Here is a 27,546-nt window from a genome sequence, read left to right as displayed (position 1 = left end):
TTATATGAAGCCAAATGCAACAGAAGAATCAAAGGAAGGCTCAATATGAACCTGCAATATTTAGACCATACACCTTGCTTGGTGAAAGTGAGGGAGACTTGAAGTATTTGCTCATGAATATGAAGGACTACAGCAATCATTAATGATTACAACTCGATGTAAAGAAGACAACTATCCTCACAACTAGACAAACTGGCAACATCAGGATAAATGGAGAAAAGTTTGGAATTGTCCAGGATTTCCTGTTTCTTGGATCCACAATCAATGCTCATGGAAGCAGTATTCATGAGATCAAATAATGTATTGCATTGGGTAAATCTTCTGCACCAGGCTATGTTAAAGTGTTGAAATAAAAGGATGGTACTTTGAGAACTATGGTGTGTTTGACCCAGAGAGAACTATAAATCGCCCTCCTCAGTCTCACCGTCCTCACAGTAGGCCTCGTAGAACAGGTCCAAGCCATCGTCAGGCGCCGGGGCCCTGGTCTTCACGCAGTATCCTGCCAGCTTGGTGGGCACCTTCACGCCATCCAGCTCCGCATCCACCTTGGTCCCCAGGACCTGCTTCCGGATGATGTCCGTGTACTCGCGGTCCGTGCCCTTGCTCTCCTTCCACCGGCGGTACACCACTGAGGCGTCCACTTTGGCGGGCGAGAAGGTGCTGGGTTCCTTGAGGAGGGAGATGACGCTCAGCAGGATGATCCTGATGTTCTGGGTGGGGTTCCACCACTCTGAGGGCAGCTCCCGCTCTGGGGGTCGTCAACCGGGGAGATGTAGGATGGAGATGCACATGTCCCCTGTCTCATAGATGTTGGGGTGCCACATCTTGGTCAGAAATCAAAAGGCCGGCGGCGAGTAAGGGGAGTCGATGGGGAACTTGAGGCGAGCCTTAAAGTAGCTGCCCTTGTAGTAGGTGTTGGGGTGCCCGAAGATGGCCACCTCCCAGTTGTCCAAGTCGCCCTCATCCACCAGCGTGACCCGGAAGCCCTCCGCCGCTTCCTCTTGCAGCCCCTTGAGCTTTCAATCGCCTCATATACATAAGAAAGATGAACAATAAATAACGAAGACCAAAGAAGAATCTGTGTTTGAATAATGGTGCTGTCAAAGAATATTGAAAGTACCATAGACTGCCAAAAGAACAAACAAATCTTTCTTGGAGGAAATACAACCAGAAGGCTCCTTAGAGCAAGGATGGCTAAACTACATCTCATTTACTTCAGACATGTTGTCAGGACACACTAGCCCCTGAAGATGGACATCATGCTTGGTAAAGTGGAGGGGCAGTATGAATGAAGAGGGCCACCAATGAAATTGATTGGCACCGTGGCTGCAGCAATGGGTTCACAGACCCTTTAATTGAAAAGTTAGCATTATCTGCATCTAATAGGAACTCCTTTAAACAGATAGACACTCATCTAAGTGGATGGATATAATATTACGATGTAGTTTATCGTTAATTAAATAAATGGTCCTCTCCAATAGATCATGGACTTTGTCCAATTTAATATTAATGAATAGTCCAAGGGATATCAGTAAATAATAATAAACTCAAGACTCAAATCTATCCTATGTAGATAGAGATGTTCACTGTAAGAGGAAAGAGAGGCAAAATAGACAAGGGTATTGTTCTAAGTAATGATAATAGTAGCCAGAAGTCATGGCATATAGCATAAAATAATTTAGATTTAAGGAGCCCATTACTGCTTCAAATGGTTAAACAAACTTTCTGCTACTAGCTGAAAGAGTGAGAGTTTGACCTCATTCAATGGCACTTGAAGGATTGAACTGGGACTCTCCTGCCAAAAAGCCTTGCAAACACTACGAAGCAATTAAACGGTGTATACATGGAGTTGGAATCTGTTCAATGACAACAAATAGCATCAGCAAGCATGTAAATCTCATGGCTAATTTCAACTCCTATCATTGACTTTACTTTGTCTTCATTAATCTGGATAATTCAAAACACATATTCCTTAGAAGTAGTGTACTGGTCAGAGACAAGAATTACTCACAGTGACAATCTCAGTGTTTTCATTCAGCCAGTAGGTAGTGAAGTTTGAACTAGTGATTAATTCAGTAAAACTTATTGGAAATTCAGCAGCAGGCTGAATATATTTCTCACTTATAACATTAATTAATCTGAACTTTATTTTCTTATAAACATTTGGCTCATAAAATAAAAGTGGCACACAAAATCAAAGCAGGTGACATTCTTGTTTGCTTAATGATCATTTTAATGGGATAGCTTATTAATGAATGAGTATGAAACACAATTACAACAAAACTTTTCTTTGTTTAAGTAAAGTGACACATTGATTTCTGAATGTTGTCTTGCTTAATCAGAATAGACATTCTGTTGCTAATTATCTTATAGTTTAGGTATACTATATTGTAGTATTTGACTTAACTGGATAAATGCTATTTAAAGATGGATAGTTGGCGATCTTAGAAATTTATCAGATGACATACTGACTTTACAGAATTCTTCCAGAAAGTATGCTCTATTGCTCAAAGTATTAATTTCCAGGTAGCCAAGCTAAATAAATATCAATATAGCAATCATGTTGCTTTTTTAATATTCATTATGGTCTATCAAAATCTAATTTTATATTTGTTTTTTAGTTGCCTTGTCTTAATATAAAAATGCTACTCTTGCATTTTTTATATTGATTTTCATTTATAAAAATAAAAATGATTTTTTTATGATTGTTTCCTTTTCCTGAATTTGCTGCTAAGAATCACAACACTTTAATTAAATCTTTGTGTTAATGGTCTTAGGATCAGTTCCCACCTCAATAAATTAGAACTATCAAACGTGTTCAGTTTATTCAAACTGCAATCAATGATAATTTCCTTTTGGTTTAGCAGCTTCATTTACTTCTGTATTGGAAGCTCAATTATTTGCATTTATAGTTGCAATGTATTAAAATAAATGTGATATAATATTTAAATAGAAACTTACAGCATCTCAAATTTTATTATTTTGTGTATTGGAACCTATTCAGAAACGTGTGATAGGTGTAAATGTACACATACACAATTTCTGTTAATATGTACATTATACATTATGAAACAACAAACTGCACAGAAAAGTTGGAGTAGGGCACAACTATCAAAACCACTTTCACAGCATGAATATTATAAAGGATGTATTATCTGATTTTTTCATTGCAATAAATTAATTCCTAGTTCTTTTAATTTTAAGTAATATAAAATACATCAGATTATAAGCAATATTTTCAAGTGACAGCCTATGTTTCCAATTTTTACATGCTTCATTCACATGTCTTCTATATATACCTACAGCAGATATGGTCTCTACTTTTTATTTTCATAAGAATTACCAATAACTTCGTGCTTGGAAAATTTATCAAAAGAATGTTTATTCAGAATATTAAAAATTCAGCTTTTATGATATAATAAAGAGATGCATTCCAAAAGTACTGAAACATTAAAATATATATTAGTTAATATTTTGGAAGATTAATATGCAATGTTCTACTATAAATTATATAGTTTATGAGAACAGTGATCTTAAATATTAGAATTGTGTATTATATATTGTAGTTTCAGAAACAGGGAATATCTTTTTAAGATTAGAGTGTGGAAATGTGCTTTAATCAAGATTCTAATATGTTAATATAGATTTTTACAAATTCTTCATTTTTCTTCACAAACTTCCCATATTGCTTTTGTTTCTGAGGGGGTGGGAAATGCTTTACTTAATAAGGTTTTGGTTTGCAAAAAACTACAAATTAGAAATTATTGTGTTCTGTTGAACAAACAGATTTATGATGTCAGAAGTATAGTCAAATCTTTTTCTTTTTTTAAAGATCATTTTATTGGGGACTCATACAACTCTTACCACAATCCATACACACATCCATTTTAATTTGTACATTTGTTGCCATAATCATTCTCAAAACAGTTGCTTTCTAATTGAGCCTTTGGTATCAGCTCCTCATTTTTCCTTTCCCTCCATGACCCTGCTTTCTCATAAACCCTTGATAATTTACAAATTATTATTATGTTGTAATGTCTTACACTCTCCAATGTCTCCCTTCACCCACTTTTCTGTTGTCTGTCCCCCAGGGAGGGGGTTATATGTAGATTCTTGTAATCGGTTCCCACTTTCTACCCCACCTTCCCTCCACCCTCCTGGTATCACCATTCCCACCACTGGTCCTGAGGGGTTCATCTGCCTGAATTCCCTGTGTTTCCACTTCCTGTCTGTACATCCTCTAGTCTAGCTAGATTTGTAAGGTAGAATTGGGATCATGATAGTGGGGGGGGGGGGTGGGGAGCATTTAAAAACTAGAGGAAAGTTGTATGTTTCATCGTTGCTACACTGCACCCTAACTGGCTCATCTCCTCCCCATGACCCTTCTGTAAGGGGATGTCTAATTGCCTACAAATGGGCTTTGGGTCCCCACTCCGCACTCCCCCTCTTCACAATGATATAACTTTTTGTTCTTTCATGCCTGATAACTGATCCCATCAACACCTCGTGAACACACAGGTTAATGTGCTTCTTCCATGTGGGCTTTCTTACTTCTCAGCTAGATGGCCACTTGTTTTCTTCAAGCCTTTCAGACCCCAGATGCTATATTTTTTTATATTCAAGCACCATCAGCTTTCTAACCCACATTTTCTTATGCACCCACTTTGTCTTCAGTGATCATGTCAGGAAGGTGGACATCATGGAATGCCAGTTTAATGGAACAAAGTGTTCTTGCATTGAGGGAGCATTTGAGTTGAGGCCCAATGTCCATCTGGGACCTTAATACTAAACCTACAAATATATGCACAAAGATCTATTTCCCTATCATCATATATAAATATATGTACATATGTACATGCCTGTATTTAGAACTCTATAAATGCCCTTTGCCTCCTAGTCTTTTCCTCTATTTCCTTTTACTTTCCTCTTGTCCCACTAACATGCTCAGCCTTTTGGTTTCAATAATTCCTCTCAGTCAAGCCCTACCAAGCCTCTTACACCCTCCTCGCCAGTGATTTTGGAACACTTGTTTTCCCTTGTCCCTGGGTTTGTTAAAACCACTTCCTTCCCCCACATCCCCTTCTCCCATGTCCCCCCAGAAGCATTGGTCCCAGTGTTTTCTCCTCCAGATTATTTATCCCACCTATCTTATCTAGATCGACCTGCAGAGATAATAATATGCACAAAAACAAGACAGAGTAAAACAAAGCAACAAAAGAAAACAAAACAACAGCAACAACAACAAAAACCAATGGGGGGAAAAAAGAAAAGGCTGTAAATAGGTAAAGGTCTGTTTATTAACCTTTAGGAGTGCATTCCGGCCAAGTCTGATGGGGTGCTACGCCCTGGCCCTAAAGTCTATTTTTGGTGTTCCCTCAGGACTTCCTTGCTCTCTTCCCCTTGTTGTTCTGTTGCACGTCCTTAGTGTTTTGCCCCCATGTGGTAGGGTCAGATTGGGTGCAATTTCCATACTGTGTCTCCAATGTTGTCCCCTTTAGGACTATGGGTCAGTGAGGGATGTTGTGTGTTCCCCGCTACCCTTTTTTTTTTTTTTTTTTCTTTTTCTTTATTCCCCGTCCTTTTTAGTTGGCTAACTTATGTATCCCTGGATTTGGTCTGGCCCCTGCCATGCTACCTGGACCTCTCCCCAGGAATGTTTTTATACAGTAGCTTTTTCCCGATGCCCCTTTTGCGTTTTTTTAAGCTTACTTCAGCAGACTCATGTTGTACTTGTCCTTTTGTGGTTTGCTTAATTAGCTTAGCATAATTTCCTCCAGTTCTTCCTATCCAGCGATGTGCATCATGCATTCATCACTGCTTTTTAGCGATGCGTAGTACTCCTTTGTATGTATGTACCACAGTTTCTTAATCCATTCATCTGTTGATGGAAATTTGGGTTGTTTCCAAGTCTTTGAAGTTTTGAACTGCGCTGCGATGAATATTGGAGCACAGATATCTCGCCATGGTTTGTTTCTTGCCTCTTCTGGGTGTATGCCCAGTAGCGGGATTGCTGGGTCATACAGTAGCTCAATTTCCAGCTTTTTTACATATTGCTAAATCGATATCCATAGTGGCTGTCCATACCTACAGGTCCAACAGCAGTGGATGAGAGTTCCTATCTTACCACAGCCCTTCCATCATTTGTTGCTTTCTGATTTTTTGAACTGGGCTATTCTTTGAGGGTGTTAGGTGGTATCTAATTGTTGTTTTAATTTTTATTTCTCTTATGGCTAATGATCGGGAACATTTTCTCATATATTTATTGGTCATTCAGATTTCTGCCCTTATGAAACTTCTGTTCAGGTTCTTTGCCCACCTCCTCAGTGGGCAATTGGTTTTTTTCTTTTGGGAAGCGAACAGAGTATTGTAGATTTTAGTAATAAGGCCTTTGTCTGATATATCATTGCTAAAAAAATGTTCCCAGTCAGTGGTGGGTTCTCTTATTACTCTTTTGGTGAATTATTTCAATGTACACAGGTGTTTTATCCTCAGAATATCCCACTTGTCAATTTGTGACTCATCTGTGTTTCTGCCGTTCCATATTTCTGATAGCCTGTGTATTCCCTGTGTCAAAGTTCTCAGGTTTGTCCCAATAGCCCTAATAGCTTGGGGTTTTACCTCAAGGTCTGTGATCCACGTTGATTTATTCTTGTGCCTGGAAATAAGTGTCTTGCTTCATGTTTCTGCAGGTATTCATTTTTTCCAGCACCACTTGTTGAAGAGGGCATATGCTTCCCATTTGATATTTTTGTGGCCCTTATCAAAGATCAGTTTTCTGTAAACTGATTATTTTATTTCTGGGTTTTCAGTTCTTTTCCATTGATCTGTGTATCTGTCATTATACCAGTACCATGTGGTTTTTGACCACTGTGGCTGCATAATATGTGTTAAAGTCAGGTAAAGGAAACCCTCCCACTGTGTCCTTCTTCTTGAGGAGTTCTCCGCTAATTCTGGGCTTCTTCCCTGTCCATGTGAAGTTAGTAATCATTTTTTTCCATTTCTTAAAGAAAGATGAGGGTAATTGTATTGGGATTGCATTACATTTATAGAGTGCCTTGGGGAGAACTGACATCTTTACTATATTGAATCTTCCATTCCATGAGCATGGGATATTCTTCCATTTGTTATGGTCACTCATAGTTCCTTATAGTGGTGTTTTTTTGTTTTCCTCATAAAAATATTTTGTTCTTTTAGTCAGGTATATCCCTAGATATTTCAATTTGTGCTTAGCTATTCTGAAGGGTACCACCTATTTGATGTCCTCTTCTGTGATCTTATCTAATGTGTATAGCAGTCCTATAGACTTCTGTTTGTTGATCTTGTATCCTGCCACTAGTTATCTTGCCATATTCCTCTATTGCTTCCAGCACTCCCCTTGTGGAGCTTTTGAGATTTTCCATATATATAATCATATCATCAGCAAATAACGATAACTTCACCTCTTCCTTCCCCAGGCGAATACTTTTGATGTCTTTTCCTTACCTTATGCTTTTAGATAAAATCTCCAGTATGATGTTAAATAAGAGAGGGGACAAGGAGCATCCTTGTCTGGTCCCTTTTATCAGTGGGATTGTGTTCATCTTTTCTGCATTGACTATCATGTTGGCTGTTGGTTTTCATATATAGCTCATATTATCTTGAGGAATTTTCCTTCCATTTTTATGTTTTAAGTGTCTTAAACAGGAATTGATGTAGGTTGTTGTTGAATGATTTTTCCACATCTATCAATATTATGTGGTTCTTACAGTTTTTCATGTCAATGAGGCGAATGATACTAATGGTCTTTTGTATGTTGAACCATCCCTGCATCCCTGGTATGAATCCCACTTGGTCATGGTGAATTATTTGTTTTATATCCTTTTGTATTCTATTAGCCAGTATTTTGTTAACGATTTTTGCATTGATGTTCATTAAAGATATTGGTGTGTAGTTCTCAATTCTTGTGAGATCCCTGCCACATTTTGGTATCAGAGTTATACTAGTTTCATAAAAGAAGTTCGGGAGTTTGCAGCGTTTTTCTACATCCTGGAAGAGTTTGTGTAGGATTGGTGTCAGTTCTTCCCTGAATGCTTGGTAGAATTCTCCTGTGAAGCCATCTGATCCAGGGGATATTTTTGTTGGAAATCCCTTGATAAACGTGTCTATTTCTTCTATTGCTATGGGTCTGTTAAGGTTCTTGACGTCCATCTGGAATGGTCTAGGGAGGCATTGTTTTTCCAAGAATTTTCCATGTCTAACAAGTTGTTGAATTCATTGGAGCACAGTCCTTCATAGTACTGCGTAATTATCCTTTTGATTTCATTAGTGTCTGTTGTAATGTCCCCTCTTCCATCCCTCATTCTTGCTATTGAGATTTGCTCCTTCCTTTCCTTGGTTATGTTTGCCAGCAATCTGTTGATACTGTTTATCCTTTCAAAGAACCAAATTTTAGCACCATTGATTTTTTCCATAGTTTCTTATTTTCCCTCTTGTGAATCTCAGCCCTGATTGTTATTATTTTTTTTTATTTTGCTATTAGTAGGATTGTCATGTTGACCCTATCTATTTGCTGTAAATTTTGTGCCAGCATATAAATCATAGGCCTCTCTTCCTTTTTCATGTGAGCATGTATTGCTATGAAACTTCCTCTGATAACTGCCTTTGCTATGTCCCAGAAGTTTTGGTACATTGTGTTCTCATTCTCATTGGTTTCTAGAAATTTCTTAATTTCATCTCTGATCTGGGCCAATACAGTCCATTTGCAATACAGAGTTATTTATCCTCCAATTGTTTTCTCTTGTTTTCTTAATCTTCTTTTTGTTGCTTTCCAGCCTTATGGCACAGTGGTCAGAGAGAGGGGTCTGTATGATACCATGTGCTTACATTTATGCAGATTTTCCCTATGCCCCAGCTTGTGGTCTGTCTTTGAATATGTGCTATGTGGGCTTAAAAAGAATGGGAGGTTTTTTTTGTAGTTAGATGAAAAGCTCTAACAGGTAAAATTGGGTAATTATAGTGTTTAGATCTCTAACCTCTTTGTTGAGTTTCTTTTCCTGACATGTATCTTTCTCAGGGAACAGTGTATGGAGGTCACCAATTATAATAGTTGAGGCTGTGATTTCTTTTTTCATCTTTTGGAGCATTTGGTTGACATAGAGTGGGTCCTTCATTCAGGCAGTGTATGTTTAAAATGCTTAGTGGTTCTTTGTCTACTGTTCCCTTGAGCATTATATAGTGTCACTCCTTATCCTTTTTTATGGTTTGCACTTTGAGGTCAGCTTTATCTGAGATTAAGTTTGCAACCCCTGCTTTTTTTAAGTTGCTGTTTGCTTGATAGACCTTTTTCCAGCCTTTGATTTTCAGCCTATGTTTGTCTGTAGCCTTGAGATGTGTCTACTGAATGCAGCAGGTTGATGGGTTGTTTTCAAAGCCAGTCTGCTAGCCTCAGTCTTTTAATGCCTGAGTTCAGGGTTATTATCTCCATCTCTTGACTCTGTGATGTCATCTTACACCATTTGTGTTGGGTGTTTTCCTACCTCCCTTTCTTACCAGTGTGTTGTGCACGTGTGCATGTGTGTGTGTATGTGTGTTCCATTCTTGATTTCTTTCCACCCTTAAGCCAATGCTATCTTTGGGGCTGTTTTGTTATTGTTGCACTCTGGGTGGGGTTGTTTTATGTGGTGATCTCTTATTTATTCTTGGTGAGTGCTGTTCTTCTGCCCATACTGGTTTGGCAAGGATCTTTTGTAGGGCTGGGTTTCTTCTAACGTATTCTTTGAGTTTTTCCTTGTCTTGGAAGACTTTTACTTCTCCATCTAGCTTGATAGATAATTTGGTTTGGTAGAGTATTCTTGGGTTTGTTTTATTTTCCTTCAATTTTTGTAATATGATACTCCACTCTCTCCTCTTCATAGTGTCTGCTGATAAGTATATTCTTATTTGGGAACCTTTATATGTAATTGCTTATTTTTTCCTAGCTGCTCTCAAGATGTTCTCCTTTTCCTCAAAGTTGGATATTTTAACTATTATGTTCCTTGGTGACTACTTCTTGGGAATCAGTCTAGCTGGTGTTCTTTCAGGCTACTGAATGTTTGCCTGGTTTTCATTCATTACATTGAGGAAGTTTTCCTCCAAGAATTCTCTTACTATTTTTGAAGATTAGTTCTTTGTTGTGTCTTCCTGTGGTAAACCCATTATTCTGATGTTGTTCCACTTCATAGCATCAGACATAGCTCTTAGGTTTTCTTCAAATCCTATTAAATGTTTGTTCTTGCTTGGTAATGTCTGCTTGACTGTCCTCTAGGTCACTGGTGCGGCTCTTTGCCTCCAGTAATTGGTAAAGTCTGTAAGTCTGGTGCTGGTTCTTGTTTTCTCATCCCTAAGCTCTTATGTTTCCCTTTGGTGTATGGACTTTATCTCCTCTGTCATTACATCCTTTTTCTGTATTGTTTCCCTCATATCCTGTATGACTCCAAGCAGAATTCTGAAAATGTATTTCTGCGGCACCTCAATGTTTACTTCGTCTATCACATTGTTAGATTCAGGATATCTTCTTCATTGCCTTTTGTTTCTCCTGTTTTTTTCATTGAGATTGTTGGGCCTTATTACTGTTTGTGTTGAATTGTTTAAGAGGAGTCAGCTGTCATATTCCAGGGAGTCGAAGAGCACTGGCTCTCTCTGGGAGACTTGTAGGAATGCTTTTTCGAACTGCCTGCAGCTAATTTCACTATGGAATTGGCCTACCACTTTATCCTCCTATTGTTTCACACTTTCCCTTATTAACTGGTATTCTGTCATGTAGAGGGCAAGTTGGATGATTCTCTCAGGGGATGCTTGTTGAGTTGTTGTGGACCCAGGAGAATAGTGCTGTACTGGGTGATCTCACAAGCAGTGAGGGTGTGGCCCATGTCCTATTGATGTAGGCAGAGGGCACGCAGGGGTGCGGCTGCAATGGGAGTGCCAAAGAAGGCTGGTGAGTTGACTGATTTTGTGTAGAGCACGGCAATTGATGGGCAGAATTTCTCTGGTCAGGTAGATTGCTGTGCAGGTTGGGCAGAGTTTCCCACAGCAGCTTGGAATATTGGCAAGTGTTGGCCGAGCTGCCTTAGGCCATGTGAAGCACTACGGCAGGCAGGAAGCAGTTCCCTCAGTCATGTGGGATCACAGAGAACAGAAAGGAGCTCCCCCAGACATGCAAGCATGATTTTCCCCAAAGAAGGTGAGTGGGATATCCACCAGAAGAATTTGGTGGAGGGTGGGTAGGCTTCCCCAAGCCTTGGGCTATGCTCCAGATGGCGGAGCTCTCCCAGCTAGGTGAAGGGCAGGCTTAAATGCCCTAGGCTAAGGTGAGTGGTCTGGAGGTCGGCAGTGGCATGTGAGAGAAAACGGAAGAGAAAAAAAAAACCAAACTAATCCCACTGAGACAATGGGGGGATAGAGAGAAGAAAGGGAAACAAAAGTAACAGTATAGATGAGTCCCAATCCCTGACCATGGGGCTGGAGGGATTTAATTCCTGCCCAGAAGTAGTGGCAAGCTATGACTGTGTTGAGATAAAAGCCCCTGCACCATTTCCAAATGATCTCAGCTCTGCCGAGACAGTGGCAGGGCTGTCAAATCCTAGCTGGCCTCCACTGTGGTAAGCCAAAAGCCCCCAACTCCTCAAAACTTATTGGATCTCTGTCTACCCTGTTTCCCTGAAAATAAGACAATGTCTTATATTAATTTTTGCTCCTCAAGATTCATTAGGTCTTATTTTCAGGGGATGTCATTTTTTTCCATGAAGAAGAATAAGGTACACATTTATTGTTGAACAACAAAAAAGGAAATTATTACCTGTATACAGTACAGTAGTAGTTGTCATCACAAACCAGCATAATCAGACAAACTGTGAATCCTACAGTATCAAGAATTTCTTGTTACTACCATTATTTCCATGTACAACTATCTATGGTACATTTACTCGCACTTCCTGTCTGCTCCGGCTGCGCTGCGGCCAACAGTGAGCTGCGCAGTAGTGCCCACCACTATATTCCAGAGTCCAGAGTTATGGTAGCTTTGGGGGGCCTTATTATCAGGGAGCCCTTATGCTCAAGGAGGTCTTATTTTCAGGGGGATGCCTTATATTTCAGTGAGAGGCAAACTATAAGTAGGTCCTATTTTCGGGTGATGTCTTACTTTTGGGGAAACACGGTACTTATCTTTACTATGTTCCTCTTGTAACCTGGCAGGGTGGAATTTCCTCTTAGTATTTCTCTTGTGCTGATTTCTGCAGCATTCTGGTATGTGTTACTCAGTCGCCATCTTCCCCAAAGTCCATCATATAGTCAATTCTTAAAGTAATACTTGAGACGACTTTCAATTAAGTCTACAGCTTTGAATTATCTCCTTATTTTTACAATCATTTATATATATATAATCATTTTATTGGTGGCTCGTACAACTCTTATCACAATCAATAGATACATCCATTGTTTCAAGTACATTTGTACATATGTTGTTTCAAAGCATTTTCTTTCTACTTGAGCCCTTGGTATCAGGTCCTCATTCTTCCCCTTCCCTCCTTCCTTGCCTCTCTCCCTCATGAACCCTTGATAATTTATAAATTATTACTTTTTCCATGTCTTGCACTGTCCAATCTCCCCTCACCCCCTTGTCCATTATCCACCTACCTGGGAGGGGGTTATAGGTAAGTCATTGTGATCAGTTTCCTCCTTCTCCCCCCACCTTTCCCTTACCCTCTGATATGGCTACTCTCAATATTGGTCCTGAGGATTTTGTCAGTCCTGTATTCCCTGTGTTTCCAGCTCTTATCTTTACCCACGTACATGCTCTGGTCTAGTCAGATTTGTACTGTAGAAGTAGGGTCATTATAGTGGGGAGGAAGCATTAAAGAACCAGAGGAAACCTGTATGTTTCATTGGTGCCCGTCTTCTCCCCACAACCCTGCAGTAAGGGCTGCCCAATTGCTTACAGATGAGCTTTGGGCTTCCATTCTGGACTCCCGCCCTCATTGACATTATTATTTTTTGTTCTAGGTTTTTGATGCCCGATACCTGATCTCACTGACACCTCATGATCACATAGCCTGGTGTGCTTCCTCCATGTGGGCTTTGTTGTTTCTCTGTTAGATGACTGCTTGTTTACCTTCAAGCCTTTAGGAGCCCAGAGGCTATATATCATGATAGCCAGGCACCATCAACTTTCTTTACCACATTTGCTTATGCACCCGCTTTGTTTTCAGCAATTGTGTCAGGAAGGTGAGCATCTCAGAGTGCCAGGTTATTAGAATAAAGTGTTCTTGTGTTGAGGGAGTACTTGAATAGAGGCCCAATATCCATCTGCTTCCTTAACACTAAACCTATAAATACATGCACATAGATATATTTCCCCGTCATCATATATACATATATTTACATATGTACATGCCTGTATCCAGATCTCTACAAATACCCTTTGCCTTCTAGTTCTTTTCTCCATTTTCTTTTTCTTTCCTCTTATCCCATTATCATATTGAGCCTTCATTTGGGTTTCAGGAATTCCTCTTGGTTACATTGCCTTTGATCAAGCCCTGCCAGAACTCCTAAACCCTCCTTGCCATCGATTTTGGGTCACTTATATGTTTAAACTTCTTATATTTAAAAAATTCCTTTTTACCACACTTGCATCCTTTTACAATGATTGGCAATTCTGAACTGTCAAATTTCTCTTTGCCTGACTGTGATTCAAGTAATAATTATGTACACTACAAACTGAAACTTCTTAGGACAAGATAGAACTGTCCTGTGGGTTTCAGAGGTAGTAGCACTTTACACTGGAGCAGAAAGTCTTGTCTTTTCCCCGAATGGGTAGCTGTTGGTTTCCAATGTACTAGGGGTAACATTCCTAGTAGGAAAAAAAATAAAATATTTTTTCAAAGCTAGATATTTAAATGTTTTAATAAACAAACTTATTACCTTCCAAGTACTCTCCATTATACTTAATGCATCTGTGTGATCCTGGGAAACATTTTTCAGATTCATCTATTTACATGGCTGACAGCACCTTGCTAGTTTTGTTTTTTTTAACCTCCTCTATGTCTTCAAATCACTGTCTTATCATGTCCCTCTTCATTCATGGAAACAAAAAGAAGTTCCAAAGAGCAATGTCCGTGAATAAGGTGAGTGGGGCAAGAGAGGTTTTTTCTTTCTTCTTCTTTTTTTTTTTTTTTACCACAATGTGGTGCTCTGAGATGACCATAGGAGCTAGGGCATGGTTGTGGTGGCAAAACCAGTCCTTGGTCTGCCACAAATCAGGTCCTTTTTGTTGCACACTCTTGAGCAATCTTTTCAGAATCTCTAAATACAAAGCTTGATTAACCGTCCGACCTGGTGGAATGAACTCCAAATTCATTTGGGGTTCATTTAGGAAACTGACAGAGGTACAGAATGAGGTTTATCATCAATTGACGTTTCACCCTTTTTGAACCTAGAAAACACTTGAGTTTTTCCTGTAGCACTGTTCTTGTAAACTGTGTTGAAAATCACATTTTCTGTGGCAGTTTTCCCTAGCAGGAAACAAAATCTCATAGCCATATGCTGTTCTCTTAAATAGGCCATCACAAAAAGCCATGTTTGAACAAAACTGCTTTTACAAAAATAATCACAGGAAACGCTATTGGGTGCACTAACTCTGAGCAAGTTGCTTAATGCTCACCAAATGGGAAGAAAACATACTACAGAAGCTCTATCCAGCGGAGTTGTTTTCTGTTTTGGGGGAGGAGGGTACCCCCTCATATATCCCAGTAAGCCATGTCCCCTCAAAGAAATCTAAATCTAAATTATAAATTCTTTGCAAATTTAATTGGAAAAGACTCAGTGTATTGATGAAGCAAGGAGAATGCTATTGAGAAAATCAGTTTTTTTTATTTTATTTTGAAGGGAACGATAATATTTGTATACATTAACAAAGTGTCAATTGAAATCTCACTAGTTAAAAATAATCAATGTACTTTTGATAAAACTGTAACCTAAATATAATTCAATGTTTAAATACACAAAAGAGCAGAAGCAATTGTAATATTCTAAATAATGATAAAATAATTCATTATGTTTTCTTTTCGTTTTGCTTTAAATTTTCCTTCATGTAAGCTTTTGACACAATCTTAATTCAGAATTTCCTTTTTTATGATAATGGTAAATATTGTTATTGTATTTTGCACCCTATTGTGATTAGTTTATATGTAAATTTATATTAAATATAGAAATTTATTTTATTGATCTTAAGCTTCTAAATACAAGCTTCATTTTTTCCTTCCATGTAAAAATGTCTACATGCCTAAATATTTAAATACTCTACTAATAGATAAGCCTCATTTTACTTTCAAGAAAATGCCCATTAATTATTATCTAAGAGATTATGATTGGACTTGAAAATATTAAGCAAGAAGGCACATGATTAATTTAATTGCATTTCTTGAGAAAAACAGAATATATGCCAATCAGATATGGTGTTCCCTTTTTATCTCCCTGTGGAGAATTTAAGACTTTGGGAGAGTAATCAAAGGAGTAAGTTGAGTTTAGCATTATTATAGATGTGTGCCACATCACTAGGTGATAATACCATATTATTTTTCTGGAATGACAATGAGGATATTCACCTTAAGAGGCTCCCTTTGATGCAGTATTTAAAATCATAAGTGAGGGATGTGTTGGGAATAAAATAGAACCACAGGTGGTGTTTTCGTTCTCCTGCCCCTAATGCTTCAAATAGAATCAATGAATGAACAGATGAAATACAAGATCTCTGTGAAGTCTGAAAGAAACTGTTCAAACACTTAATTTGCCAGTGTAGATCTTATTAACATAAACAAACCACTATATCACAAGTGCTGGCAGAGTTAAGATAATTATAAGCTAGGGAATCATTATCGTTTGTCTGCTTTTATCTTAATTTCAGGTGGGGGGGTTGATTTTAGTTTTTTTGATTGGTAAACTATCCCTTACTTTTCAAGAACCCTCCAGTGAATATGTAAACATTTACTTCATCACAACTTTGTTACGCATTTTCTCATACTCCACAAAACCTTTCATGTTAAAGTCAATCTCAACAATAAGGTGGAAATTTAGTTTATTTTCTCCTTAGCACATAAATTATTGTAGTTCCAGTCGTTCATAGAGATCGCAGGTTCACATACTTCTCTCCCTAAGAAGTGCCTTTCCGTCTACCACTTTTTTGGTGTAGGGACTGGAAGGAATTGTCTGTTCAACGTTTTAGAATGTTTCCAGCTCAACTACTAAAGACATAAAGCAATGTTGGTGCACTCCTGATGCTTAGAAATTACCAAAGTATGTCTAATTGTAAGCTGATTATGTTCATGAATGATACGCAATCTGTCTACTGTTTCAGGAAACAGCCATGACATATAAAGGTAGGATAAATAAAGGAAAACTTTAAAGAACCAGAAAAACAAAATTAATGTGAGTTCATTAAAAAATTAAGTTAATACAAATGTTTTAAAAATTGAAAATAAACATAGACATCTAATTAAAGATGTCAAAGTTACTTTTAAAGTGTTACAAATGCCAATCACACAATATATTTGTGAGTAATGTTTTTTCATGAATGGGCAATAAAATAAAAAATTCATGGGTAATAAATTAATGCTATAAATAATTAAAATTGTTAATAACTTGTGTTAGGCTAGGTTGACAAGAGAAACAAATCCAGTGACATTCATATACATGCAAGAAGGAGCTTTATTTCAAGAAACAATCATACATCAAGAAAGCATCCCAGCCCAGTCCAACTCAAGACTACAAGTCAGGATACTGGTCATCAGTCCTTCTTCAGATGCACACAGCCACAAGCAATGATGCAGGTTACAGGAATACCAGAAGTTGGTCGGTGCAAATCATGTGAACCCAATGGCAATGGAAGCATCAAGTCTCAGAGTGGCCCACCAGCAGAAAGATGAAGGGGACGTTTCCTAGAGCCCTCATTATGAGTAGGCCACACTTACAAGAAGTCACCATCAGGCTGTGACCTGCTTGACACGCTAGACTCCACCCCTACACTTTTACATATCTTCAAGTTGACATGACATTTTGCACCTACCACATAGATATCACAACATTATGGTTTAGTAAAATTTTTGTTTTTGTTGTCTAAAATCACAGATGTGTATTTTGAAACAAAGACAAAAACTTTAAAGATTACTTTTCACTAGTGCCACAGAAAGGCAACTTGTTAGGCATTTACTTTATTATAGAATGTGTGTAATTTATGTCATTTGATAGTTTTCTACTTTTTCTTTTGTACTGCTTAACAAGTACATTAAAAATAATCTCTTGAACAATATAAAGAATCTCATGTGTGTTCATAAACTAACACTGCCTTTTAAATAAGGATTGATATTATGAAAAGGTTTATTTATAAAATTATGCTTACAGGGCCTCCATAAACAAAAATGGCAGCAGATATCTGAGACTAGAGAAGATAAATTAATTAAAGAAACCATTGTGTAGCAGACATTTTTTTCTCTCTACCAGAGGAAACCTTAATGCAGGTACAAGACATCACTGGCCAATGAAAATGTGAAATTAGGGTTTCCAAATCACCTGAAAACTTTAAGAAGAAATAGGAATCTTTATTCAATATTACTTCCTGAGAGTACTATGTAAGCCACAACTTAAAACATTTTAGAACATTGTGAAAACCATAAATTCATTTGTGAAAGTTCTATTTGGTATACATGCTTCTAGTTTTTTATCTCCTATTAGGATAGGAGAGATTAAAATTTCAGTTTGAATTTGTCACTTTCTTTAGTGAGTTCTTTTTCTCTTGAATTCATTTGATTGAACAGTTTAAAATCACTTGTTAGGATCAAAAGACTGTTCAGTTTACTGAGTGTTGCAAAGTCCAGTATCTTTTTTCTGAAAAATTATGAAGACGTTGTATGATATAAATAGTCTACTAATGTATCTATACATTAACATTTCTATAAATTATAGAAAAAGTGCTTTGAGAAGCTTGAAATTTTTCCCTAGATTATATTTAAACTTTAAAGTTCTCTTATATTACAGTTAAACAATTTGGTGTCAAATAATACTATGGTACAACATGAAAATAAAATAATGCTAGTGACGTTTGGAACAAGATTAATAATTTTCTTATTTGGCTAGTGGTGAGTCTACTAAAGCATTATTTTTTATGAATTATTATTTTGAGGTGTACTAGTTTGAACACTGATTATTTTATTAAGCTCTCAACTCATTGAAATTTCTCACATGCTGCTTCTGTTTACTAAATGTTATCCTGACCATGCAAGTTCTAATGAATTTTTAATTGTGAACTGATGATATGAATTTCTGCTAACACTCAGAAGCCATCTATCATAAAGTATATTTTATAAACCTATTCCCTTCAGCTCTTGGTCACCTGAAGCTTGTTTTAAATAAAAGAAATACATTAGATCATTTATGGATTTCTTTTTTATTATGTTAAGTTAAAGCAGCACTTCTCATTTATATACAGTAACGACTTAATTGGATTGTTATCTTCGTTTCTCTTGGGAAATTCTCTTTACATAGGAAACTGTATTTTAGGTTCAGTCATGTTGATCCTGTTTATTTGCAAACATCTATCCATTTATTATTCATTGAAAACCTTCTTGTTCATATTTTTGCATATATTCAACTTTTAAGCTAAGAGAATCTTTGCAAATTATTTAAATATGTCTAAGATTTTGTGTTACCCAATTAAAAATGGCCTGTTTGCTTGTCGAAAGGATACCACAAAGTTGGTTTTGAATATAATTTGACTACTTCTACATTATGAATATAGTTAACCGAGGACACCACTCTGATGATCAAAGAATAAATTCACTGTAAAAGTAAGACCAATGCCTTCTTTTTATTAATAGAGAATTTTGGATTACATGACTTATAGATTTTAATTAAAAATAGTATTATAGGATAAGGATAAAAGATAATTTATGTAGAAGCAAAATGAGAGCTATATTAAAATGAATATAATTATAGAGCATTGAAAGAAGTATGGATAGATAATCTAAATACAGTATATTGCTCTTCACCCTGAGGTAGATGATGAGACCTTATAATGTGAATGTGAATGTCAATGGGCCTCTAGAATTTATAAATATTTTCAATCAACATTGACAAACACCCTGTAATCCAAAACCCTGAAAATATATTAAATTGCAAATATATTATTAATATAGGTGACAGAATTTTTAGGGATACTTACTAATCTCTTACCTTGGTTTGAGATGATCCATATTCAAGGATTGAACTTGTTGTTATTAGGTGCTGCTGAGCTGATTCAGACTCTTAGTGATCCTAAGCACATTAGGAGAAAATGCTGCCCAGTGCTGTCTTGTTCACCTTTGTTGCTAAGTTGAGCCCAATGTTTTAGTCACTGTGACCCAGAAATTATTACATAGAGCAATCACTATCTGAAAATGGATACAAAGTACAAGCTATAATAAAAAACCATCCCTCCGGTTAATTTTATATATCTTGCAATACGTGTTTCAAAACGTTTCCTATGGAAATCTGAACTATTTTCCAAGACTAAAGCTTCCTCATGTGTGAGACTCTGGATAATCATTCATTACCTCTTACACATCTGTAAAGTTCTCTTTCGATGACTCTCCAGTCTCTGTAATTCTCTCCCATAGACCCGCCAGAGGTCTGGAAATGCTCACGTTCCAATATCCGGCTATCTTGGTTAAAACGTTGCCTGCTGTTAGAAGGCAAATGAAGTCACATTAGTGATTAGCCTTAGTGCCAATTTCTGCAGCTTGAGTTATGAATCCTCAAATGTGTCTGGTTACTGTCATTTTGAGGAACAATAGTAAGAACATTAAGACATTAGAAAAGATGATAATGTAGTTTGTTGGGGAAACAGCTTTTAGGGGAACAAAGGTTGCCTTTACATTTTGATTTCTACTCAAATCTATTTCTTTAATCTTGTGTAATTGAATTAGTATTTTACCATTAAAATATTCACAAATTCTCACAACTGGACCAGTAAACAGCACTGTGATTAATGGCTATTAAATTGAAGTTGGTAAAGATTTTATTCTATTTGAATAAAAAATCAGAACCCCTGGAAGCAGTGAATAAATTAACACTGAATAGGAAAATCTTCTACAAATACATGTTTAAAGTGTTGAAAAGCAAAAAAAATAAATAAATAAATGAAAGACAAGGTCTTAATTGCTTCACATGCAATGTTAAAGCTAGATAATGGAAACCCAAAGAATTGACACAAATGAGTCAAAGGATTGAATACACTGTGGTCTAGCATAATGCTCCTTAAAAGGAAGGATCGTGAGACATGGTTTAATTTGTTTGGACATGTCATCGGAAAGGCTAATCACTAGAAATGGATTGGTTTTAAAAAGCATCTAGTCAGAGAAAGTAAGAGAAACCCTTCATGAGATGGATTTACATGGCTGTTACAACAATGAGCTAAAATATACCAAAGATTATAAAGATGATGCAGGACCTAGAAAAGGGCACTACTTCCCTCTATTACACTTAGGTTGGCGTGAGTTATAGCTCACTGGAAATTCCAGTAAATAACAGCATTAACCATCAACGATTTCACCTGTAAACTTCACCTGAAGTTTTACTGCACTTCAACTTCAACTGAAAGTGGTTTTGTGGAAGAGGAATGGACAATATACATATCGTAGAGTCTGTCCTAAATCCATCATTACTGGTTACTGATGCTGAAATTTAGGCCAGGATAAGGTGAAAGCACACAGATGTGAAGGTGGAGGGAGGGTGGAAAATAAGAAAAAGAAGACACAACCTAATATGGATTGTTTTGCACTTGTCTATGTTTGACTTTTCAGTTCTCTCCAAATGCAAACCTGTCTTCCTGTCTCTCAAGTCTGCCAGCAATGTTTCTCTTTCCCTTATGAAAGTAACTCTGCTTTGAATTTTGAATCCTTCATAAAAATGTCAACAGAGGAGAATTATTATCCAAGTTCCCAAGAAACTTCTTTAGATAGAAATAAAGTTAAATGCCACATGAATGAAATAAATTAAACGTGTGTGTGGTATTTATAACAGTGCCCATGAAGGCCTCCAAATTCTTTAAACCAAATGCTAAAGCGATGAAGAGAAAACTGCTGATTCTTAAGATACAAATAATCATAATAATTCATATAGGACTTTTAACATTCATTTACATAATAATTACATGGTTCTTCTTTTGTACTAAGATTGTCAGTAAGTTACTTAAAATCCCTAAACTTACATGGAGACTGTGTTAGTCTGGGTAAACTAGAGAAGCAAATTCATAAACACGCATATGTATATAAGGGAGAGCTTTATACACAAGAGGATTGAACATTGAGAAAACATCCCAACTTAGTCCAGCCCAAGACCATAAATCTGATAGTAATCCATACGTGCAATACCAATCTATAAAGTCTTCCTCAGACTCACTAAACACATGCAATGAAGCCAAATGCAGGACGATCACAAGCCAGTGGGTAGAAAGTCCAGTGGCATTGTAAGCATCTCAGCGCTGGCAGGGGTCTCTCTGTGGCTTCTCTGACTTCAGAGGTCTGGTTGCATCCATGTGGGTTGCCTTCTGCAATGTCTCCTAGGAAGTGGCAGAGAGAGAGCAGTGTCTTCTTCCTCCAAGAAGTACCGGATTTCCCAGAATTCTCAGGAGAAAGCCATGAATACACAGAGAACTCATTGGTTGTGATCCGATTGACAAGCTAGACTCCACCCCTACGCCCTTAATCCACAAATTGACAAACAATTATATAACTACCACAGAGACCCTGATAGTTTAAATTATTACACAATCAATTACTAACCCAAAATGTTGAAACCCACCCCAAGGCATCATGGAAGGCAGGTATGAAGATCTGCTTCTGAAAAGACACAGCTTCAACCCTCAAGGAGCAGTTCTAATCTATGATTAATTGGTCACCATGAGTCTAAATCCACTTCAGAGCAACTTTGAGTGAATTCAATAAAAGTTTGTAGAACAGTTGAATTGAAAGGTAATAGAATTTTTCCATGAACCTTTTGAAGGCTTCTTGTAACAGCAAAAACATGAATATTTCAGTCTGAGTAGCTGAGAGAACAAAAGATGTAATGATTACTTATTAAATAATTAGATATATAATAGAAACTCCATAAAATAGCTTATGAGAACTGAGTGTCTGCTGGGTGCTATTGAGTTGGTCCCATATGTACAATAGCATGAGACAAGGTCCAGTTCTCCATCATCTTTGGATTCTTCGATGCTTGAGCTCCTCGTTGCAGTCATTTGGTCAGTTTCCCTCCTGGAAGGTCTTCGTCCTTATTTGTGGACTCCCAGCTTTGCCAAAAAAAGAAGGAAATGCGCTTATCTAGGGAAGGATGTTAAATAATAACATTTAAAACGTACGTACTATTGTGTAAACATTACAGGATAAATGGAAAGCAAGGTTTTGTCATCTTCTCTTCTACGGAACATAATGACTATACTTCTTCCAAGACAAATTTTCTTTCTTCTGGCAGTACATGGTATATCAGTAGTTTTTGCCAGAGCTATAAGCTGATTGCTGACTCCTTACCAAGTAGGTAAGGTATTAGATTTCAGATATTTTTATTGACTCATTTATTTGAAGAAATGGTGTGGGGAACCCATCTAACCTCCACTGCTGTCACTAAAGGAATAGATTTTAAACTATACAGTATTCACTTGTTATTCTCCCCCAACTGCCTCTTGATCCATGTACAGTTTCCACATGTGCACAATCAAGTGTTCTGGGATTTCCATTCTTCCCAAGGATATTCATAGTGTCCACATAGTTGAATACCTTGTCATAGTAAAAAAAAAACCAGAAGTAAACATCTTTCTGATATCTTCTGCTTTCAGTCAAGATACATCTGACATTGGCAATGATAGCCCCCGTTCCACTTCCTTATCTGAATCCAGCCTGTTAATGTGCAGCTGCAACCTTTCTTGGGTGATCTTCAGTAAAATCTGATTCCTACATTTTTGAATATCTTCAAGTTGACATGAAGTTATGTAACTACCACAGTCCTCAAAATAACCTCCTTGCTTTTCAATACTCTAAACAGGTCTTGTGTAGCAGATTTGCCTAATGCAGTTCATCTTTAAATTAAAAGACTTGATGCTGCTTCCACAATGATTTATTGTAGATCCAAGCAAGACAAAAATCCCTGACATCTTCAATCTTTTTCTCTTTCATGATGTTACCTATTGGTCCCGTTGTGAGTATTTTGGTCTTCTTGATATTGAATTGAAATCCATACTGAAGATTGAAATGCTTTATCTTCATCAGAAAGTGCTTCAACTCCTTGCTTTCAGAAAGCAAAGCTGTCAAGAATTTTTGCCTTCCTCTTTTCACTCACCCTCTACATTTCCACACCATACTTCTCCAGATACCAGCCATTCTTGATGGCACGTCCAAGGAAAGTGAAATGGAATCTCACCATCCTTGCTTCCAAGAAACTTTCTGGCTGTACTTCAAAGCCTGAACTGTTTATTTTGCTAGCAGTTCACAGCGCACGCAATATTCTCCACAGCTGCACTTCAAATGCCGAGTCTTCTCCCATCCCCCTTGTTCATTTTCCCACTTTCAAATGCTTATGAGGTAATTGAAAATACTAACTAGGTCTAGGGTCATGTACACCTATGCACTCAAAGTGATACTTTGAGTTCTAATACTTTAAAGAAATCTTTTGCACACATTTTTCCCAATAAAGGATATTATTTGATTTATTGGCTGCTGCTTCTGTCTGTGGTGGTTGTGGATCCAAGTAAAATGAAATATATGAAAACTTCAATATTTTTTCGTTGTGAATTTGTTAATGGTTCAGTTGTGAGGCTATTTCTTCTTCATGTTGATGTGTAATCCATAGTGAAAATTATAGTCTTTTTTTCTTCATTTGTAAGTTTTTCAAGTCATTTTTAGCTCTCAGCTAGAAAGGTTGTGAATAACAATCTTTGTATCACAGATTGTTAATGAATATTCCTTTAATTCAGACAGGATATTCTTCTTCATTTAGCCCAATTTCTCAGCTTATCTTCCCAGTATACAGATTGAATAAACATGGTGAAGAGATGCCAGCCTTACAGGCATATTTCCTCATTTAAGCCATGTAGGAATCCCCTTGTTCTTGTCAAACATCTTCCTGAGCAAATTTGTGTATTCTGAAATTTCCATTCTTCTCAAAATCATAAAAAATTGTTATAATTCACAGAATCAAATACCTTTGTGTAGCCAGTGAAAAACAGGTACACATCTTTCAGATATTGTCTATTTTCAACAAAAAAAGTGATCAGATATGAGCAACGATGACAACCTTTCTGTTTGTTGTACCTTGGTTGCTTGTATGCTCCTGTGATGCTTGAAGTTATACTATTGATATTTCACATACCAACAGGGTCACGAATAATGGATAGGTTTCAGCACAGCTATCAGACTGACAGAATAAAGGACATGGTGATTTAATTAATTGTCCTTTACCTAGGAGAAATTTTACTCATGGTTATAATTGAATTATCACCTCTAAACCAAAGGCATAGTCTCTGAATTTCAGGATAAGATGTCCCATGCCAGTATAATTCTCTCTCTCTCTCCATATATATACTTTTGAATAGACTGTCAATTTTTTGTTGTGTATATTGACACAGTGGCTACAACAATGAGCCAAGGAAAACAATAATTGTGAGAATGGCAAAGAACCATGCAGTGTTTGGGTCTGTGGCACATACGTTAAGGTAATACTCAGAGCTGAATGCATAGACTTATCAACAATTCTCAACAACAATAAAATAAAAGTATATATTTTTAAAAGGCTGAATTCTAACTCCTCACTCATAAATTGGGAGTAATTGTCACTATGCTTATCATATAAGACTTTTATGAAGATCATATATATAAATGTAGGTATTTTTGGAGAATGATACAAATATGTGCATAAAGAAAGATAAAATAAATATAAAGAGAACTGTTCACTGATATATAATTTACACACTAATAAAAGTATACATTGATTCTTCAAACTTTATGAGTTCTAGAATCTACTTATTCTAAGTTATATTGCAGGTTTAATGCAAATTATGTCACACAGGAGTAACATGTTCAATATATCATTATTGAAGTAAATATGAAGTGTGAAAATGAAATTTTCTTAAGTTATTATAAGCATAATTATTTAATATTCCACAAGGAAGCTGATTTTCCATTGCTAGATGAAAACTAAGTAAAAATACCATTAATACATTGATCTTAAAAAAAATACATTGATCTTATAGTAGTTACAGAAATCACTATCAACCAGTACCAGCTATATAAATATGTATGAGAATAATAAAAAATTTTTATAAAATATAGCTGGGTTTCTAGTTGTAATGATTTTGGAAATCTTTTAATACTGATTGGAGATTTCAACATTTATTTTGTTTATTTTAAAAAAACATGAATGTGAGAATATAGATTCTTTATTCAATGTTTCAATATTTCACTTCTTAGCATTAACCCATAAAAGTGGGGGGGGGTGTTAAGGGGTTGTAGTGACACTCAATTCAAATATCTTCCTTTGATGCTGATTATATATTCAGTAGTTTGCCAGATCAAAACAAAATAAATCATAGGTAAAATATCAAATAAAAGAAATCACTACAACATTTTAGGAAATGCTGGAGTCGGTAGAAATTTCTACTTTAATGTATAGGGGAAGTGAAATCAAAGTAATCATTGTATAGCTCCTATGTATCTATCTATAACAGTATAGAATATTAAATAATATAATGCTGTAATTAATCACATTATTTATTTAATATGTTATTCATAAACAAAGGAGCCCTGGTGATGCAGTGGTCACAAATTGGACAGCAAATTGCTAGCTCAGCAGTTGACAACCACCAGGTACTCTGAGGGAGTACGATGAAGTGGTTGACTCCCATAAAGAGTTACAGTCTCAGAAGCCCATAAGAGCAGTACTCTTTTTTCCTACAGGGTCACCACAAGTCAAAGTCAACTCAATGGCTGTGAGTTTAAATTTTGGTGTATATAAATGAGTTTTGCAATTAGTAAATATTTTTCTTAGTATTTTTTTTCTAGTGTGGAAAGAACTTTATGCTTCAACATTTGTTTTACTGCAACATGTTTTATCTTGTATCCATGTGGAAGGTTGAATACATATATTAAAATATTTTGGACATAATAACAATATTTTATTATCAATTATTATATATTTAAATAGTTTTGCTGGCATACAATTAAAATGCTATGCAATTTAATCCTTCAGTTATATTAAAAAGAGCTATACAACCGTCACCACAAAATATTCAGAACATTTTCTTCTTTCTTGTATTCATAGTTTTCAGTTCCTGCCATTCTCCCCTGAATGCTTCTAGGTGATTATTAATCCAATTACTATCTCTATAGATTTACCTATCTTGTATGTCATGTAAAGAAAGTCATACAAAAGAGAAACAAGAAACAACAAAGCAGCAGCAATAACAACAACAAAAACAGAGATCAATCACAAAGAAGCCCAAAGAATTCCAAACAGAATCCATCCCACATGAGAACCACATGGCATATTGCAATCAAACTTTTCAACATTAAAGAAAAGAAAACAGTTCTAAGAACAGCACAGGAAAAAAGAACAATCACATGAAATGCCAAATAATTAGGATAAATTCAGATTTCTCTATTGAAATGGTGCAGGCAAGTAGACAATGGGTTGATATGTTCAAATTTCTGAAATAAAAAACTTTAAAACTCAACAACCAAAATATCTATAACCAGCAAGTATTGAAATACTTATCAATAACAATGCCGAATGTAAACGGATTAAACTCACCAGTTAAGAGGCAAAGAGTAACAGGATAAGAAAACAAATCCTTAAATATTTTGAGAATGATGAGGGCAATGAATGTATAAGTGTGCTTTACACAATTGACGTATGTATGGATTGTGATAAGAGTTGTATGAGCCCCCAATAAAATGATTAAAAATATATATATTCTACTTAAAAGAAATACACCTTAAATATAAATATAGTTTAAAAATCAAAGGATGGAAAAATAAAATAAGAAATTGGAAGCAGTACCCCTTCAAATAAGAACCAGATGAGATTGCCTTTACAGCTACAGTGAACCCTCGCCACTTCGCGCTTCGATTTTCGCGGCTTCACTCTATCGCGGTTTTTGCGTAACAGCACCCACTCCTACACCCGTTCCTTCAGAGGAAAAAGATGGCGACCCACCTGTAGAGTACATCCCTTAAGTCATTTCATAGGCTATTGATTACAGTATTTGTAAGAACTATGTATAATAATACTGTATGTGAAATATGTAATACTGTAAACTAGATGCCATAAATAATATAATAAATAATAAATGATAATTTTAACGTCCAAAATGTTTTACTGTATTTTCCCTTTTTCGTTTAATAAATTGGGTAATACGAGTGTAATGGTGACTAAAGGGTGTTTTTTCATGTCTTCTATGCTCTAACTACGAAAATATTTGATTTACAAATAAGGAATCCTACTTCGCGGAATTTCATT

General features: G+C 36.4%; 1 pseudogene; it reads right to left on the bottom strand.

Moving 5' to 3' along the window:
- Positions 1-398: 398 nt before the first annotated feature.
- The window catches only part of LOC101642157, a 68,672-nt pseudogene continuing 41,524 nt past the window's right edge, over positions 399-27,546 (bottom strand).

The sequence above is a fragment of the Echinops telfairi genome, unplaced genomic scaffold, assembly GCF_000313985.2.
Source record: "Echinops telfairi isolate 266 unplaced genomic scaffold, ASM31398v2 ScPeMD7_6;HRSCAF=24_1, whole genome shotgun sequence".
NCBI classification, from domain to species: domain Eukaryota; kingdom Metazoa; phylum Chordata; class Mammalia; order Afrosoricida; family Tenrecidae; genus Echinops; species Echinops telfairi.
This window is presented reverse-complemented; position numbering and strand designations above follow the sequence as displayed.